Below are 939 nucleotides of genomic sequence, written 5' to 3'. Positions count from 1 at the left end.
TTTACTTATACATCACACACATATATATATATATATATATATATATATATATATATATATATATATATATATATATATATATTTATATATATATATATATATATATATATATATATATATATATATATATATATATATATATATATATATATATTATATATCTAGTGTCCTCTCAGATGCTCTGCACCAGTCTGTCCCAACCCTGGGTCCCCTAGCCAATGGGCCAGCTAAGTGTAAAATACATGGCCCAAACCCAGCATAACATTTGACATTTTAGCCATTTATCAGACGCTTTTATCCAGAACGACTTATAATTAGTTAGTGCATTCAACTTAAGGTAGCTAGGTGAGACAACCACATAATCCTGATATGAGCGTCTATGATAGAACGGTTGTTTATTTTTTATGACAAGACAACCATAAGAACTGAGGACATAAATACACTGAAACAGACAGACATGATACAACACATTTAGGCAAGAACAGTTATAAGCATTGCCATGGTGTAGCCTAATACAAAAATAAATAAGGACAAAACATTGATAGCTTACATTCCATGTTGTGACACTCTGGCTCCATGGACTTTGATATTTGAGCCAGGGTTGTTCATTTTCATTTGTTTGGGTGTATTTCTATGTTGGGGTGTCTAGGTTGTTGATTTCTATGTTTGGTGATTGTGCTTGTTTAGTCATATGACTCCCAATCGGAGGTAACGAGTGTCAGCTGTCGGCTCGTTATCTCTGATTGGGAGCCATATTTATACTGTGTGGTTTCTCCTTGGTTTTGTGGGTTTTTGTTCCGTTTTCGGTCTGTGTACCGTGGACTTCATTGAGTCGTCTTTTGTTTTGGATTTTGGTTACTTTGCTAAATAAAGTCATGTTTCTTGGACACGTTGCGCCTTGGTCATACTTGGACGACATAGACGACCGTGACACATGTG

This window comes from Coregonus clupeaformis, unplaced genomic scaffold (assembly GCF_020615455.1).
Source record: "Coregonus clupeaformis isolate EN_2021a unplaced genomic scaffold, ASM2061545v1 scaf2592, whole genome shotgun sequence".
In the NCBI taxonomy this organism is placed as follows: Eukaryota; Metazoa; Chordata; class Actinopteri; order Salmoniformes; family Salmonidae; genus Coregonus; species Coregonus clupeaformis.
Note: the sequence above shows the minus strand (reverse complement) of the source record.